Raw genomic sequence first — 19,278 nt, 5'->3', positions numbered from 1 at the left:
TTCCAGAAAGGTAAGGTAAGTGTCGCTTTAAATGATCACTTGAAACATGCAACATGAAATCATGCAAGAATTTTCCCAAATCTGAGGTTAACATGAGGGCCCTGTAGTGCACCCTGCAATTTTACTTAGTGGCCATTCTAATTACAACTTTGGGGTCTGTCACATGATGCCATTGAGCCCAAAAGACTTTTTCCACAATGACTTTCATTAAGAAGGAAACTTCTGTCAATCAGTAGATACGTTTTTTTGAGAGTCATCATTCCTCCAAAATGAATTATTTCACTACTTGGATTAAACATTTGGAAAGTCTAGGAGACCCGCACAATTAAATTATTTTATCCCCATTCAAGTTAGTAGAGCATTTAGCAGAAGTCAGCCACTCTTAGGGTCCAACAACAAGGCAGAAGATCTGGACACTTTTACACCCGCGAGGTTGAACTTTTTTGGCTTCATCCACCACTGAGCAGCTTTCATGGAATGAACTCTGTTTCCAGCTCTTTTTATACAGCCATAGTTACAATCTAGACACAGCCCCATGAGCTAGCAAATAATTTAACCTAAACCACAATATTTCCAACAACCTTGTCAAAGTATTTATTTTAACTCAAAGCCACAATCTTTCCCTTAAACAAATCGTTTTTGTGCCTGAACCTAATCAAAGCAAACATTAACCATAACGTTGTCACATAGGGTAAAAAAAAAAGATTTTATATCAATGTTTTGCTTAATTTAATTAATTTTCTAAAACTTCATATTCAATCTTTTTTAACGTCTAATTTAAACTATTTTGTACTACTATCAGTGAAAGCAAAAAGGGATATTTTCCTCTTGAATATTAAGATACAGCACAGGCTACAATAATTAGGTAACCTTTGAATAATTCACAAAAAAATCTAAGTAATAATCTCCCTGCGGAACTTTTAGCCTACTCTTTACTGTATATTTATGACTTCAAGGCCAGCAGAGGTCATTTTGCTATCATGCCTCGGACCAATCAGGTTTAATAATTCAATAATTCACTGATCAGACAGAAACATGCCTTACCAAACTTTTTTTCATAATGACTTTGGGTAAGAATACACATAGAAAGGATCATATTTGTACTTCAAACAAAGGAGTGTGACTTGACTTTGTTACCAAATATAATCACACACTATATGCATTTATTCACCTAGGGAATGCAGCAAAAGATAACTCACATTTTAACTCATAGGACCCCTTCTGACACACCGTCACTGACCCCCTGTGGTACCCCGGACCCTATTTTGAGAAACTCAAACAACACTGGGCATAAAAATCAATGACATGATCGGAGAGGCTCCTATCCATTACAGCACTGAATGCCTCCGTGTGTAGCTACAGGAGGAAAAAGCTTGGACTGATTCAGAAACTCTGGCCAATCCCGAGTCACATGACTCAAGCACCGGCAGCGATAGAGAGCGCAAAAGGGACGCAGAGCCTCGGTGTATACAAGCCTGCACACCACCAATCCTCCACCGCTATACGCCCAATTTCTTTTTAATTGAACCCTTTTACTCCCGCTCGGTGAGTACATTTTCCACTGCCATTTTCTTAAAGCATATTTTTATCCTCTTTTTCTTGCTTTCTTGTCTTGGTGTTCCGACACGGGGAAAATGTTTTCTCGTTTTCTGCATGCACTGATTTAAATCTTGGATGCTGAGTGTTGTTGCTCCGGCGACATCCACTGAGAAATAGCCCTACGTGCTTTGCGGACGCTCTTGATATTTTTTCCCCCCTCTTCCTCTCTCTCTTCCTCTTCTCTTCCCGAAGCAGCTTCTTTCCGAGCTCACTTGTTCAAAAATCCCCACCTTTTGCTTATTTTCTAGTCTTTTTCCCCCCCTTCATCATGGCTTGTTTTGGTGTGATTTTGCTTTTGGTGCTTTCCTCTGATCTTGCAGTGTTTCTCTGGTGTTGGAGGCTGAACGTCTCCGAGGGCGCAAAAATAACAGTTTTGATTTTCATCTTTGAGGATTTTGCTTTTCGAATAGGTGAGAAATTTCACTTTGCTGGAGTTTGTTTTGGTATTTTCTTTGTACTTCTTTGTGCAGCCTTAACGAGCAAATGGGAACTTTTTGTTTTGCAAAAACGGATATCTCGGACAGAGCTGGATTTGCATTGAATTGTCAAATAGTTTTAGCTCTTTTAATACCTATTGTAATGTATGTCTTCAAAACTCTGAGGAAACACATATCAAACAATTAAAGGCATTGTTTCATGCATATTCTTGTTTCTTTGGAGGACTGATGAAAAGTGATTAAAAAAAACTGTCACAGGATGCAGGATTTTTTTTTTTTTTGCCCTTCAAAGTTGCCTCTCAATTTGGGAAAATTCAAACAACTCTATGAATGCAAATCACTGCTGTGCAAAACAAAACAGAAGCAACAACAGATTCCTGCCAATTGAACCAGACACAGCTGTGCTCCTCCACCCTGTTTCTCTTGCTACACACACAAACCTTGTAGCGTTTGGGAGCGATAACTGGCATGAACACACACACACACACACACACACACACACACACACACACCAGACACCACACAGAGATGCCTGGAAACTTAAACTGGCTGAATGAGTCGATGGAGAGCAGGGGAGGAGAGGACCAGAGGGGGTCCTCAAGGCCCAGGCAAATTTTGCAGCAGTTCATTATGCAAATGGGGCTGATAGATTTGATTAATAGTTTGACCTTGACATGCAGCCGGAATTCACCCACAAACCTGCAGGCGACAAATTAAAAAACACACAAATTCTCCTGCAATTAACAGCCAAAAAAAAGAGAGAAAAGTGGCTGCTGGTTTCACCTTTTTTAAAAATCCTTCATCAAAGTTTGCTTTTCTGCTAAAAACGTAATGCTCTCAAAAACATTTATAAGACAAAACCTCCTTTCAATCATCCTCGAAAGATACGGGTGAAGGCATTTGACAGCTATTCCAGCCTTCAGACTTTGCAGGTCAGGGAACAGGTGGGGGAAGCCAAGCATGAAATGTGCTGCTACGCAAACAATACTTATCTCTCACTAGGGATGAGGTGGGAGGCTGGCTCTGGAATAGCCAGCCTATATACGCATGCACAGAATCACTAAGAGAGGAGAGGTGCAAGGAAGGAATAAAGTTTCGCCCGGCATTTCTGGACCGGTCAGTAATCTGTCTCTGTCCAGTCGAGGCCTGTCTTAACGTTTCTGCACCCATGGGCCGGGATGATCATTGACCCTTAGCAGGTGTACGATGTGGGCTGCCTCAAAGCCACGCGCCACAGAGTCCATCTTCTTTGAGATACGGATGAAAAACATTTTTAGAGCTGCTCCAGCTTTCAGACTATAGGTCAAAGAACAGATTTGGGGGGCTGTCTCTTTTTATATCCCTGCATGTGAGAGATAACCAAAGACAAAAACAGATGAGGGAGTCAGACAAACAAAAAGAAAGATGATGGCGTGTGCGAAAGTGTGTGTATGTGTGTGTCACCAGCACACACACACTCACATCTATAATATCCACTTCACATAGAACAGTCCTGTGTTACATTATGCATGTGATAATACCCACTGCTCCGCATTAGATCTCCTATTCTTGGATGTGTTCGCTGTGTTCCACGCCTGCATTAGTCATATTCAACACATTTCTCAGTACAGTCCGTCTCCTCAGCCATTGGAAAGCAGTAGTTTGGATGAACAACGGTATATGCATGCACCTGATGCTCAGTTGTGTTGTGAGACGTGCCATTAGCTGAGCAGCGTCAGTATCTCGGCACCACGGCCAGCTCCTTTTATTCTCCATTCAAAGAGATAGTGGTTGATTTCAGCACCGTGGACAGCTGCCAACACTTTATTACTCTGGCAGCTGGAGCGAGCTGATTCTTGCCTGGAAGTCTGAAGTGTCTCCACTCACTAACCTCTGCCCTCTACACCGCACACATCTTATTCGGAGCTATTTCAAGCTCTGTAACCCCCATTCAAAAGGCTAAAACACAGGTTTCACCCTAGATAAGATAATACTTTTCTCTGAAGGAGTCAGAGTATATTTTAAACTGGTTGGAAAAAGCTTAATTTAGTGGGTTTTGTCCAAATCGCTGTGATGATAGATAAGTAGGTATACAACAGGTATTGGTCCTGTTTCTCACCAAAATAACAGGAACACTTAAAAATGTAGACACAAACTATGCACAGTAGCCAAGTTTACTGACAGATTCCCAACAACAATTAAACACTGTCATTTCTATGAAGATATCTATTATTGCCTGAGTATTGTATGGGATGGTGTTATATTGTCAAGTTTAGCAGGTTTAAAATGCATCCATTCAACAGGCTAAAATAAGAGGTTTCACCTTAGGTAAACACAACAATAATACTTTCTCAGACAGGGCTCCTGTGTGTTTTAAACTCGCTGAACTTAAAGGATAAATTTTGTGATATTCTGTATTTTTACAACTGCAAATTAGAGATGTCAGACACCCATTAATCTGTAACTACCTGTTTAATTTTAATAAAAAATACACAAAATGACATGAAATGCAAGAGACCTTTACTTTCAATCTCGGGCACTACTGTCTCAGTGAGCTTTAGCATGTATTTTAAAGCACTATCCATTCAGATGTGGTGAAACTTTAATGTTTTGTGATGTAAATGTCTTGCTTTTATTTTATTTTATTTTTGTTAGCTTTACTGGCAGACAGACAGACAGCTAGCTGCATCAATATGCAACATAATGCCCCCTGCCCACCCTTCAGTCTCCACTGGTTAGCCTTGGCCGCTCTGAGCTGCGCACCAGCTGGGTTGGGTGGGAACTAGCTAGCTGTTTTGATGCGTTGCTGCAGAAACTCAGCAGAAACTTTGAGCCGCAAAAAACAACAACAACAACAACTCTTTAGCATTGTTAATTATGTTAGTGCCACTAGCCGTACTGACACTGATGATAATGCTAACAGAGCTAACCGGGTTAACGATGCTAAAGCAGGTTTGCAGCTCAAGATTTAGCCACTAACTCACCAAGGCGACCTGTGGGGAGACCAGAGGGTGGGCACAGTGTTTACAAAGCAGCGCTGTTGGGTTGGCTACTAGCGATAATTACCAATGAGCTGTGTTGTTAGCTAACCCCTACTAGACTTGGGTGGTGGTGCTGAGCAGTGAACTGAGGAGCAGACATTTTAACCAACAGACTGACATTCCTAACTGGTCAAAAATATTCCCAGTGATTAATTGGTTAATGGTAAACCACTGACATACCTATGAAGAACAAATCCCATGAAGAAGAAAAACAATAATGAATTGACCTTATTGACACGTATTGTCTGTGTAGCCAGAGCCTGGTGCAGCTTATTCCTCTGTGCCAAAGACCAGTGACTCCCACGTGCTCCAGGGGGTCTATGGAAATATTGTAATGCAGTGGTTCCCAACTGGTTGGTCACGGGTCCATTCTCAGTGGACTGCAAGTGACTCACAAGTACAATGAAAATCCGGCACAGAGCTTTATTTCGAAGTGCTGTTTCCTGCTGTAAAGTGAGTGAATAACAATGTGACGCTGAATATATTAAACTGTGTGGACCTTGAACTAATGACTAAGGACAAATCTGGACCCCTTGGCTCGACTGAGTGGGAACCACTGTTGTAGAGTAACTCAAAATTCAAATCCAATTACACATTGGTGTGTAGATGATCTTGTGTTTGCTCTTAATAATCAATAAACTACCAGCTATAATCTGCCAACTGAACAGACACACTTTAGTTTCCCACCACCCTGAGCCAGCTGTAACCCTTAAACACAATCTGCTGTGATTGAAATCATGAAAACTTGTTAACAAGCGAGCAGAGAAGTAAAAAAAAGTGACCAAGCACAAGAATCAACAAATCCAGGATCAGTCTGTGGGGGTACGTCAAAGTTAAAATGTTGTAAACCACTACCATAGACGTGCAGGTCACACTGTTGTCCCTTCATTATGAAGAACCTTGGCACTGCAGTTTATTTTGAGTCAGTCCCTCATACACTGTGCTGAGAGAGCACCAGTTATGTATTAATCACCAACAAATTAAACATTCAGTCTTTTTTTTAGTAACAGTCACGACCTGTTTGTAAAGATTTATGTATTTAGTGGGAACCAATGGGCTGCAGACAGGCTGAGGGAAACAGAAAGTATCAAGAGGCGGATTTCCGCATTGTTGGGTTTGGTCTTTTCATGGGATTTATTGACAGTTACAAAAATATAGAATTTTGGCAGCTCTGTCCTTTAATTAAATCTTTTGTAAACCAAAACTGGAATATGCCTTGTGTGGATCAGTTATTTGTGTTGTTTTGTCAAATAAACATACAGCCCCAAATTTACCATAGAGTTGAATGACAAAATTAGACACTGTGGGCTTTATAAATGTAGCATATATTGTGTGAATTTTGGATTGAGTTGAATTATATTATCAGGTGTAGCTGTTGTGAAATGCCTCTGACCAAATATAGAAAGTAAAGCACCATCAAGACAGTAAACTGGTCCCATCACAGTGATGGTTTATTTGCATGAAAATGTGCATTATTTCGAGTTAACCAGTTTTTTAGCATGTATCCGCTCTTCTGTCACTGTGTCTATGAAATCTGCTTCTACTATACAATAAGATGAAAACACTGAGAGCTTATAACGTTCAATAGCAGACCAAAGCCATTTTCTTTCCATTTAAATTGCAAATCGTTCCTGGAATGAAATTATAATCAGTTCTCAGTGACATTGTTTTTGGCATTCACAGAGAGTAAACTCCATATCATCCAGCTCAGCTCCATGCATATGTTTGATTCATAGGATCAAACCTGCACATTGTGATGCAGATTGACTTTCACCTCTAACCTTTCACCCTCGCTCTTAATCCTGCCCCAAATCATTCCCTTATTATGATTTTACACCTCACTCTGCAGCCTCCTGGTGCCGTAAAGCAGAAATCAGCTAATTACTCACAGCTCTAGTAACCCAGTTACTTCAGCCTGGTGGAGCGGAAGCTATATTTGGCAGTCACACAAGAGGAGAATTAAGGAAATGGAGAAATATGTCCGTGCCAAGAGATATGGGAAAGCATGGCATGTGTTCATATGCCCTCGGGTGGAGCTGTGGACTCCCCTGCTACAACAGCAGGTGGAGTCTTTTTCTCCCTCTTTCCTTCAAATACACATATTGATGTACGGCTAATTCTTCGTTCTGAGTTTTTTCCACAGGGGTGAGAATGGGAAAGTCTCCAAATGACGTAAAAAAACAAACTTTTAAGAGCTCTCCGAAGGCAGCAGCATCATACACGGTGATGCAATAGATTATCTCTTAAATAGCTGGCAAAGGCTGCCGGTAACAAGAAAAACAGGGTTAAAAATGTTCCCTTCAAAAAAATATTTCACCCACAAAATGATCATTTATATATCAGTTACTCACACACACATGTTACATAAAAGTCGTGGCAACACAATTTCACTCCCACCTCATCAAATACAGACGATTGGTCAGAGGTCTTTGGTGTTAGATACTGATGCACAGAGGCACCCTTTAGCTGCAGTATGAGACGCACCAGAATGCATGTCAATTAACGCTTGTTACATGTGTTGTGTCCTCTCAATGTAAACGCTAATTATCATAGGAAATATACAGTTTCTGCTCGTGAAATGTATACTTTTTTTTTCCAAAATAAATGTAGACTGTAGGTGTAGGGTTCTGTCCTCAAGTTCAGGCAACAAAAGCATGCGGTTATGTAAAAAAAAAAATGGTTTGGCTTAAAATAAGTACTAATGTCATGTAACGTCACATAATGTCAGTATGTCCGTTGAATCAGATTTGGTTGTTCAATACAAATATCTGCCTATTCTTTCCGTTTTTTCATGTATAATTTTAAAGTTTGTAAAGGGTGCAGTGACAGTCACATTCACGTAAAACAGTGCACAAGCTAACTATGCTAGTGATGGATTGGTAATGTGCAACGACAACCTTTGCAGACACTAGATATCAAACAAAGCTAGAGACTGTTGTATTAAGTTTCTGGAAGCTATAAAATCGTCACATCTAAGCAAAAGAAAGAAGATAACTTTATTTCTGAGCCTTACAAGGCAAACCCTCTCTTCCTCTGTAACGTGTCCGCACCTGCCTGTACCAAAAAGCAGCGTAACACTGATGGGCACTCACTCTGTAAAATCTGAGGACCAAAATGTCCCCAGAAGTCCACTACACACTGACTGGCAAAAGAAAAAAATGACTGCTCAACTTGAAGCAGTATCAGTTGACTGAGGAGTCTCCAACTGCTGATTCGAATCTCTGACTGTCACTAGCATAGTATGCTACACACACTAGCACACTCCGTTGTCAAAATAACTCAGTTGACTTGGTTTTACGTGGAGAAGGAACAGCTGAAAATCTGGAGTGTGTTTGACTCATCCATGTCCCCTCACTCCCACCCTATGCAGACGATCTCAGTCGTTATACTTTGAAAAATGCTCAGTGCTACAGTTACTGCCCCTAAAGGGTGCATTGGTGCGTCGGTATCTGACGCCGAGGGCCACTGACCAAGCATCACTATTTGATGAGTTGGGGTTGAGACTGACTTGTTGGTGAGGAAAACATTTTTCTGGTATACCGCCACAGTAAAGAACGAATCTGAAAACTGAGAAAACTGTTGGTGAATTGGAGCATAAGGTGGGCACTTTTAACACCAGCAAAACATCCATTTACTAATTCTTACTTACTTACTAAACCTTACTGTATAAAACACTTAGTGTATGAGTAGTGTGCCTGGGCAAGAATGTGGGTTTGAACCCTGCTGGTGCATGTGATTGAGCAGAGTGAAACGTACATTCTTGCCCAGGCTCACTGCTGGTATGCAAAGTGTTTTAAAGAGGTTTTACTAAAAAGATGCATGTGTTTGGGAAGTACTGAGCATATGACTGGATAAATGAGACTTAGGTAAGTCTGGTAAAGAATAGGTAAAGAACTTCTGACCATACTTCTGAAACCGAAGTTTTTCAGGCTCCGGTTTCCCAAAAAAATTTGTCCACACGAGTGGTGTGATAAAAAAAAATATGATATCCACATGAAACCACAAAACCCGCTACCAAGTGATGTAATACACATGCCAAAGCAGTAGGTGGCGATGTAACTTCTAACGGAAAGACCATTTTAACCAATCAGAAGTCAGAGTCAATACCGGAATAGGGAAGTGTGGAAAATAAAAACAACCCGAGCCATAAAAATAGCGCGAAACAACCTTACCTTTCTGTCTTTCTTTTTAACCAACAATGGCGAATCGAAGCAGGGGAGAGTCTTTCGTGTGGACAGATAGCGAAGTAGAATTGCTCCTCAAGGGAACAAACGAATACAAAGTGGATAAAATACAAGAAAATGTGGATTGGGAATCTGTTCAGGCAAAGTATGCTGATATTCAAGCTCTCTTCATTGAGCAGTACCGTGAAACACGCTCACAAATAAAGTTAGCACCATCATGCTTGTTTGATCTGCCATTTCACTAGCTATTTATGGTTGCTCTGACATCAAACAATGGAGACAGGTAAAAAAAATACTGCAGTTATCCTATCTAGATGCAACCGCTGGCACCAGACTGACACCAGTTGCATGTGGCCAAACAGCCAAATCACATTGAATAATACACAGTTTCAAATTCAATATAACACAGGGGTTAGTAATCAATATCCAAACCATCTTGTGGGTGAAGTATTCTTTAAAACAGTATGACCCTGTGGAATCAATGAAGCAACATCTAAGGAGCTGTTTTCCTTCAAAGTCACCCAGCAAGTTTCACTGTTTATCACCTCTGTTGTTCACAAAAGCTGACAGTGCAAATAGTTTTGTCCAAAAGATACACCCTGACCTCAAAGATCAGGTTTGTGATATATAATAAAAGCACGCACAAATGCCCCGATTACAGAGATAATCAGCTCTGCTATTATTGTAAGATGCAAGATAAAATGTCTTCCAGAGACAAGCCTTCATCCCATCTCACTGTATAGGTCACATTGTGCTTTTATCTCCCTGCTGTCATCGCCGGTCGAGGCTATAGGTTGCTCAAATCAGATTATGGTACAACTCATTTTAGGTGCATCTACCTTCAGTCGCTATGCTTCAGTGAGCCTCCATAAATTCACATGGGAGGGGGGTGGGAAGAGCAGAGATAAAGCTGATGGAAATTGGAGTGTAGTTTCTTTACAGGAGTTCTGTACAAGCGTATACCTGTGGGGGTTTCACATGTAAAGCGAAGCCTTACACTTCATTAAAGCTATGAAAAATATATAAATGATAAAAGGCTGATAGAATAGTAATATGAAAGCACAGAGTCACAGTAATAATTTATAAGCTACCTACCTACCGCGTGATGTATGCCTGCATTTCCCATCTTTGATATTCTGGTCCGAGGCCTAAGCTCCTTGAAGATGATTGGCATTGCAAATGTCTTTTTCTACCCTCCCTGTTTTTTCCTTTTTTTGAAGCTCTCTCATTCCTTCCTTCCATCTCACCCCCTTTTATTTCCCTCTCTGCTTCTCTATCTCCCTCCTTTTGTTGCCATTTTCCCCTCTCCTTCTTCAATTCAAACTCAAGACAGGTATTATGCAGGAGGTAATGGTGTGTTGGCAAAAAAAAAATACGTATAGTGCCTGACAGTCATCCGTCCGTGTTAAGATCCACAGCAAAGAAATTCCAGGTACTTACAGTAAACAGGGCTCAAAACTGCAAGGCAAGTTGCTCATTATGTGTGGGCAATAACAGGCTATTCTCTATCTGCTCTGCACTGTTAGCCAGTATTTACTGTACAAGTCCTGCAGGAGAGATTAGACTCCACTGGGCTCCTCTGGGCTGGGAGCAGAATGGCCCTGCAAGGACCTCTATTCATTAAGCCCTTAATTGCTAATTGAGGTCTTTGAATGATTCAGCAATAGCTGCTGCTGTTGGGGCATTAGCTGAGTAATTTATGGCTGCGAGGGAGCAGGGGGAAAAATGAACAAGGGCGAGAAAGTGTTATTAAAAAGGACACTGGTGCCCGCACAGCTTGTTATTACACAGCCACCTTATGTTAACTCTCAAAAATCTGCACAATGCTTTTTTAAATAGCTAATTTGTTAAACTCATTATGTTCTGGGATTAAATTTCATTTAGCTATAATGCTGTTTGACCCCGTACACCTTCATTTTCACTCCAAACTTTAATTTAATATTTTGCAATTAAGCATATTGTGCATGTATGGCCCTGTCATTGAGATATTTAGCTCTATTCTCAGCTTTTATACTGTGCACAGCAGCATTTTGAGAAGTCTTTTCATGTTGGCACATGGCAGCAGAAAGAGGGAGAATAACCCATACCTGCACTGCAGCATAGTTCATAAATACAGGCTGTGTCCGAAATCATTCACTCATTCACTATTGCCTACTCACTGTCCAGGGAGTTCTCTGTGGAGGACTTTATAGTGAGCTCATCTGTAACATGAAAAAAACACTTTGAGACACTACTCTGGTCATTTTCTCTGCACTGTTAATTACACCATTGCTGCACAATTAAAACATGTCATATCAACGTCAGCTGGTGCACCATCCAGAACAAATGCTGACATGCATATTTGTGATAAATACACAATATTATAATAAGCATATTTCACCAAATTAATAAATAACGCAACAGAAGTACTTTGTGGCCATGTGTTGTGATGGTGCTCTGCTCACATTAAACACATTATTAATGTTGTACTGTCAGACACACAAAAGGAGAGAGAGAGCAGCGTGATTACAACCTGTCCTACAAATCTTTTCAGTTTAACATTTGATGTGCTGAAGTTTGTTTCACTGTTAGTCATGTAATAACTTGTGAATATGATGAGAAATATTATGCATTATGATACTACGGCACAAATCATGGCTAATAGCAATCCAGCTCGCTAACGTCAGCTAGTGTTATTAGCCCTCTTCTGTACAGCACAAAAGTTAAACATGTACAACAGGTTGTAAACCCGCTTCTTCCTCTTTTCTCATCCCCGTGTCTGCATCTGACCCAACGGTCCGTCAGTTCCTTCAGTGCATGTTGTAGCAGAAACAAGACTTAAAATAAGAGAAGCTCAGATAGTTGCAGGGTTGAGGGTTTACTCACGAGAAAGCCAAAGACTTGGTAGATCATGACAATTTATAGTGCGTGACAAACAAGCATTGTAAGTACTGTAGGTACTTTCCAAGTGTCATTTCCTGCCAGTCAGACAACCAGCTCCAAGAACATTGCTTCTTCTCACATAACCAAATTTGTCCTGAATCAACGCCAGATCATGTAGCTGAAGTCACATCAGGGAAATACATTTAGGTCATGTACACTGTGATGGGCTATAGTGATTGGTTAGTGACCAATGGTTGGATGCTACTTGTCATCATGCGTTGTTGAATACTCTGAGTCCACTAGTGCCCCAGGGATGATGTTTTTCTGTAGGCTCACATGGAAAATGGCATCGCCCTGGTTCCCTCGTCAAAAAGCTTATTGAATTTTTCCACTGTAATTTGAATAATTGCAGAAAATAAACTGAGATAAACATACCTTTTTTCAGCAAGATAATCTTCATAAATAAACACCACTTACATTATTATTAGACCTAAATGCATAGGGCATAAACTAACTACACTACGATCGCATTACCTAATGTCACCACCAAGACGGTATGGCTAGGTGTGGCTCGACTTGATAACATTCTGAACTCTCATTTAGCCACTTGTTAGCAACCCCTTTTTTAAGACACAGAAACTTCAAAGTTCATGAGTGGGGTATTTACTGACATTTATGTTGTAGCACTTGTGTAAACCACAGACCTTATTTCAGGCATCTAACCAAAAACCCACTGACTTAGAGACAAGGGAACCCTGAGTGGTAAAATGCTAACACGTTTTGCTAACTATGCTGAGTAGTGAGGGATTATGGAAACGGCTTTAGACTGTATAAAAATATATTTAGTGCACATGTATTCATTTTTAATGTGCTTTCTTTCAAAAGAATGAGAAAAAAATTATTTTTTTAAAAAAGGTTTACTGTGACCCGTGTTAAAAAAGGAGCTAAGCCAGTAGACGCTTATCTTAGCTTATCTTAGCTTAGCTTAGCTTAGTTTGGCTTAGCTTAGAGTTAGCTTGTAAGGTAATGTTTTATGATTGGCACTCTATATAAGGTATAATAATTCCCGCTCTACATTTGGACAGGACTACAGTATGGCTATATGGTGAGTAGAGAGGGATTTCAGACACAGCTGTAGACTGTATAAAAATATAATAGTCCACGTTTATTCATTTGTAAGATAAAAAAGGAGTCTCGTGTTAATATTAAGCTACAGCCAGAAGATGCTTTGCTTAGCTTAGCTTAGCTTAGCTTAGCATTAGAGGTGATTGTAGGTGGATATTTTACAATTGGACAGAGCTACATGGAGGTGAGCTGTTTCCCACTGTTTCAAGTAGGGTTAGCTATACGTTAACCTGCTCCCGGCTCAAGAGTGGTATCAATCTTCTCATCTCTCTGCAAGAATGCAAATTATAATGCAGTCACCTCATGTTTAATTTCCTCTGCAGGCATTGATTAAAACCCTAAAAACGTATCTCTGTTCATCAAAATTACATCTTATTAAGTTTTTTCCATGGAAAAAAAATCCCATTATGCCTTAAAATGCCTTAGATATAACCCTATAGCTTTGCCTCATTTTGGATTCTCTAACCTATGAATATGTAAATCAGTCTCGTCCCTCAGCTGCTCGTGTGTATCTCAAGAGTACCTGTTCACCTTCAGCTCTGCTCATCAAACACACAAACCTGTGCTTGTATACAGTAACAGATAACATGAGCCTTCTGCTTGACTATGTTGAGTGAAAGTGATACTTGCAAAAAAAAAAAACAAAACAAACAATACATAGCTATCAAGTGGAAACTTACGGGGCTAAAACACAAAACCAATGCTCAACTGTCAACAGCCACTTGAGGCTGGCTCCAGAAATTAGTCAATCCCCAGTGACCCCCATGTTAGATGCCCAACTTCACAGCAGAAATAAACATGTTCACATCCTGGTACAAAAACTGATTTTGGTCTCTATAGATAATTTCTGTTTCTTAATTTCTTAATGAGTCTGATCCATCCTCTCTTCCAAGTATGGTCACTTCTGGCTCCAAAAATCCAACATGGCGGTGGCCAAAATGTCAAACTCAAGGGCTGAATCCAAATTCACTTGAAGACTCGTGGGCTTTGCGGGCACGTTCCTGGGTGTTGAGGGCTGTCCAAATTCACAATTCCAGTCCACAAGGGGTGTCAAGTAGACTTTCTGCAGACTTCCAGAGAGTCCCCTTGGGTCGCAGACTTCAGCAGACATTCATTGCCATCCAAACGTGACATTGTGGGGTTTTTTAAATTGCTGGAAAAAAAAAAAAACCTTGAAATGTGCAAAATAGTCATTGATAGTTAGGGCTATTAAAATGGTTCTTGAATTGTGTAGGCCAGAAATAATATTCAGTAACAGAATGATACAGAGACATGTATGAGTATAGGCTGCAGAGGGAATGAAAATGCATTTTAGTATTGTGGCCTATCAGGCTGTGCCGAGAAGGCACAGTTAATGTAAGTATTACCCAAATTTATTGAGTTATAGTCCTGTCCTTATTTACAAAAAAATTGAGCATGTGTAGCCCATTACATGGAGATGTATTAATGCATTTTTGTTCACTCACACAAAGCAGGGACAGATGAGTAAGCACTATTCATTAACTTGTCTGAAATATATATTAGTTGACCATTTCCACAACGACTAGTAAAACAGTCTTGAGGGCTGTCTATCAGCCACGTGCAGTCTCTGCCCTTGCAGACTTAACTTGATGACAATGAATACGTCGCACTACGTACAGCTGAAGTCCGTGAGGCCTCAGAGGGTGGACATTTGGATTCAGCCAAGGCTTCAGAACAGACTCCACAGGCAAATATATGACGTCACTGTGGCTACGTCCGTTAATCTTATGCAGTCTGTGCTAGTGACATCTGTGATGCTCTGCAAAGATGGAAAATAGGTTTGAATCCCAGAGAAATGCTCAGCCATGTTTCAGCGTATTTTGCTCATGATATGTTGTAGCATATAAAAACACTATATGGACATGTTTAAAAGGTTGAAAACTTAACTGGCCCTGTCTAGAGCCGGTGATTTGTCTGTTCTGGGCTAATGTAGAACAACAGTGGAAGAGGACCCACTCTGTATGCAGATAAAAATGGCTCATTCCAATGTGGAAAAAACCACAATGATTCTTAGTTTTAAGTGATTATAAACTAATGAAATTATAGCTATGAATATATACCATTGCTGCTAAAATATGTCCCTAAATGCTTCACACTGGACCTTTAGCTCTCAAAGATCTTCACAGGGCTCTTTTTAATGGCTGATTTTCACTGTTAGTGTGAGTTTAATTTATTATGTTCTGTGATTAAATACCATTTAGCCATAATGCAATTTGACCCTCCAGTCCTCATGCAATTTTAATTCAGTATTTTGTGATTAAGCATATTATTTCGCCTTTGTGTAACTTCTACATTTGTAATAATGATGGTTCTTTCTTTGTCTACAACTGACAATTGGAAAAATGTGGCAGTCAGGTCAGCTGCAATCATTATTCTGGCTGTAAAATCTCCCTGTGGCTCTGTCATTGAGTGATTTTAGCACTATTTTCAGCTTTTATGTTATTCACAGCAGCATTCTGATAAATCCCCACATTTTATGCTGCATATGTTCTCACATAACAGCAGAAAGAGGGAAAATAACCCGTACCTGCACTGCAGCGTAGTTCGTAAATTTAGACTGTATAAAAATGTAATTAGATTTCAGTCCACATTTATTCCCTTGTAATGCGTTTGGCTGTCATTCAAAAGAATGAGGTAAAAAGAAAAAAAATAACTGGCTTATTATAGACCCATATTTCATTCTCTTATGCAGACATTTTTTTTTTCCAGGGAAGCACTAAAAGTTGAGACTTAGTTCGAGAGACGTCTGTCTCCAGAGCCTGATAACGCAGAAGGTGACGTATTAAAATATGCCTTTTTTCCCCGTGTTGACGACAGTTGAGGTTAGATGCTACGCTGTCAACTCGCTAAAGATAAAATGCTGCAGTGCAACATTCAAGCAGCGGAGAGTGAGTGTGGCCTGAATGCATCCTTCACATGCCATATGTATTTGTCATATTGGATGAGGAGTTTTCATCTTTCTCTCCTCTGACGGGAGCGCCAGTCAGAGGAGAGATCAGGGAGAGAGGAAGTGCTAAAATGATTACTTTCACCAGTTCCTCGCTTCTTTATCTCTGGAGAATTCAGACTCTGAAGCCCCTGACAGTCGGTGTGAAAGGACCAAAGAGGATCCATGAAACACTTACACTTGGAACCTCTGCAACACGGGAGGATGCTGTAGAAGCCCCGAAGAAAAAACATCACTGTCAAGCACTCACTTTGGCTGTTATAAGAAAGACTTTTAACAGACACACAAAACGTCTTTGCACGGAAAAACACGGCAGTGACGAGCCGGGATGCGCTCACAGCTTCACTGACGCATGAAGATGTTATTTAGCATTAATTTCTGGAGCATTAAGCGTGCCACAATGAATCCAAACCCCTTCTCTCTCTTCCTGCCTTGCCTATCAGGCTGATTTGAATTCAGTGTGAGTGTGTTTTCTGGCCTGGGATGTTTCCACCAGCGTTTGCCAGCAGTTATGCCACATGTTCTTCTTAAAAGGCTTTGAGGATCTTAGAGACTCATGAATATTGTAAAAGAATCGTCTTTGAAGTCTCTTTTTTTGCCATTTTGAGTGAGCTAGAGGAATAAAATAAAACTCTTTCTTGAGACCATTTTCATTAAAAACATGTAATTGAGGGCAATTGACAAAATAGTTCTGGAGCCTCTCCTGGGTGTTAATGTAAGGTGGTGCATGTGGGGAAAGGGAGACTGAAAGCTGGCTTAACAGGACATGGATTGCCTGTAGCTGTAATTTCCTACCAGCTGCAGCCTGCAGTTATTTTGAGCACGGGTTCAGTGAAAGTAACAGTAATAACAGAAGTTTGACAAGTTTACAGATTCCACTACAAACTACAAACCATTAGTCAGGCTAATGTCTTGTGTCCATAAGCAAGTTTGCATCATCCTTGAAATTCAAAACAGACACTCAAAAGCAGTTTGCTGTTTATTTCAGGTCCATAGCTGCTTTGTGTCCTCAGGCTCTGGAGAAGGTGGCTTAAATCAGAAAAGTTTGAGTCCATGATTCACTCCCACACCTCGCAAACTTGAAAAAGTCTGTGAGGTGTGGAAGAAGTTTGGTTTTTACTAGAACCAATTTACATGCATTAATGTCCAAAAAACACTTTATTTTCCTCATACTGGAACCCCTGTATTCACCCTCTGTCTGAGACACTCCATCTTAGCGCCTGTCTCTTTGTGTTCTGATTGGTCAACATTTCCAGGTCTTCCGCGTCTTGGCGTCTATGTACTGTCATTGCAGCAGAGGAATGACTGTAACAAAGAATAGCTGCACTTTCCTCAATGAAATCGCCAATAAAAACTTCTAAACAAAAGCAGACACATTTCAGCAGGAATATGATTTGAAAACCAGAAGAAATTAACATGTGCAACCTTGACGTTAGCATGCTGTTACGTGTAGCCGTCAGCTTGTCTTGAAAGTAGAAAAAAATGTTAGAAACAGAGTATGCAGAATGGTGTGAAGCCTGAATTTTTTGAGATGAGATAAGATCAGATAAGACTTAATTAATCCCACATCGTGGAAATTCACACATCACAGCAAGAGTCAGAAGCAAGAGAAAAAAGGAGTGCTGAAAAGGATAAGAATATTTCATTGATACAATATAGATAAAATAAAAATAAAATAATATAAAATCTATATACACCTTTCACTTGTACAGATACTGTATGTCCATGATTGATAGTTGCACAGGATGACTGAAATACACACATGGTGTGTGGTGTTACCAGCTCACCCTTTTCCCCCTTTATGTACGGTTGCCTTGTGAGTAACCTGTGAGGGTGTGACGTCTGCTTCGTTGTGTATGGAGGGAAGCAGCTCTCTTGGGGTGTCATGGTGAAGTGAAGTGATGATAGTCAATAGAACTAAGTGTCTACATAAGCTCAAGGCTACTGTTAAACCCATTGAGAGGGCCATTTATTGTTTTGTGGTGACTACAGCAATAAAGCCATTGTGAACAACACCTGAATGCCTCACCATTCATCCCCCTGCAGAGTGGTCTGCACCGCTAGGAGCTAGTTACCAGCTAATAACAAGCTAAGGTAATTTAATGTTAATGAGCCAGTGTGTTCCCAACTACAGTTCAGAGCCGGTGAGCTGTCACTGAGGGAAGTAACAGTAGTGTATTTACTGTAAAGATATAGAAATGTAGCCTATAAATATTTTTGCACAGCACTTGGTAAAATATTGCACAATAGCACCAATTCGCATGTTTTAAACTTGTTTTTTTAATCTGAAAAAAAAAAAAAAAACATGAAGTGGATCCACGCAAAGAATAGTTACACATACATTTAACCCCCTTGAAACACTACCAGTTGTTGTGTTTACGCTTTCGTGAAAATTAAATGTAGCTATCTCTGGTGAGCTGAACCATGCTAGCTGTTTTTCTCTGCCTCCAGCCTTTATGCTAAACTAAGCTAACTGGCTGTGTACAGTAGTTTGATACTTAACTTACAGAGAGATACTAATCTTCTCATCTAACTTATCTTATCCAACTTTTTTTGGATTTTACATGAGAGTTTTGTTATTTCTTTCTTCTTCTCATGCTCTTCTCACTGGCTTGATTCAGGTGAGAGTATTTAAAAAATGGTGATTTGATTTGAGTTGAGCAACGTGTCTTCATTAAACAGTTTGTATGATATTCTAAGAATAAGTGCCTAACGTGCCCGGTTTAACTCTGAAATTGTCGAAATCCAGCGCTTGGGCAGTGAGTTGTGGCATCAGAAACCAACGAAAAAAGGTGTCAGGGGGAAACATGGTGGGACAAGGATGAAAGTGGTGGGTGGGAGGTGTGGTGGATGGATCCAACAAACAAGGACTTTCACCTGAGAGAGTGGTGTTCATGTCCCATAAGATTCTAAAGCCAAACCCTGTTCTTTATTCCTAAACTTAACCATATGTTCCTGTTGCCTAAACTCAAACACATGCGTTAGTTGTTGAATGAAAAAAACGTCAGTTTGTGGTGTTGTACTGACGTGGTGTGTTTATTTTGAAAGAGACTGTATGTAAATGTGAAATTTCCTGTGAAAAC

The 19,278-nt window shown here is 40.2% G+C and overlaps 1 protein-coding gene across 4 annotated transcripts in view; it reads left to right on the top strand.

Moving 5' to 3' along the window:
* The first annotated feature begins 1,328 nt into the window (after positions 1–1,328).
* Positions 1,329–19,278, top strand: part of LOC125901681 (RNA-binding Raly-like protein) — a 67,526-nt gene continuing 49,576 nt past the window's right edge. For 2 of the 4 annotated variants that reach the window (XM_049597503.1, XM_049597502.1), the window contains exons 1-2: positions 1,329–1,545; positions 1,920–2,009. The gene's annotated coding sequence lies outside the window, so the exon portion shown is untranslated. The remainder of the gene's footprint in view (positions 1,546–1,919; positions 2,010–19,278) is intronic. The other 2 variants (XM_049597499.1, XM_049597501.1) reach the window with 1 other exon arrangement.

The sequence above is a fragment of the Epinephelus fuscoguttatus genome, linkage group LG15, assembly GCF_011397635.1.
Source record: "Epinephelus fuscoguttatus linkage group LG15, E.fuscoguttatus.final_Chr_v1".
NCBI lineage: Eukaryota > Metazoa > Chordata > Actinopteri > Perciformes > Serranidae > Epinephelus > Epinephelus fuscoguttatus.
The sequence above is the reverse complement of the archived record's forward strand: the minus strand, read 5'-3'. Positions and strand labels throughout refer to the sequence as shown.